Source organism: Pavona decussata, unplaced genomic scaffold, assembly GCF_977016875.1.
Source record: "Pavona decussata unplaced genomic scaffold, jaPavDecu1.1 SCAFFOLD_2556, whole genome shotgun sequence".
NCBI classification, from domain to species: Eukaryota; Metazoa; Cnidaria; class Anthozoa; order Scleractinia; family Agariciidae; genus Pavona; species Pavona decussata.
This window is the reverse complement of record NW_028146232.1, coordinates 17,501-17,838: the sequence shown is the minus strand read 5'-3', so window position 1 is coordinate 17,838 and position 338 is coordinate 17,501.

Genomic DNA, 338 nt, shown 5'->3' with positions numbered 1-338 from the left:
CTTTCCTGATGGATTTCTATGTAACTGCTCGTGCTGAGAGGTGTGTCGAAAGTTGATCATGTTCCCGTAAAATCTGAGGTCTCCACTGTCTAGCGAGGTACTTACAGTGAATATAGTGAATTTTTCAAAATTGGAGAATTCTGACTTTTGCGATGAATTTTAATGTAATTGGTCGTGCTGAGAGGCGTGTTAAAATTTGAACATGTTCCCGTAAAATCTGAGGTGAGAATTAGTGAGGTACTTACAGTGCGTATAGTGACAAATCTTTAAAGCGTGAAATTATGGGATGTTGTGGCTTCAATGGGTTTTTAAGATGTCACCAGTCATTTGGCATGACT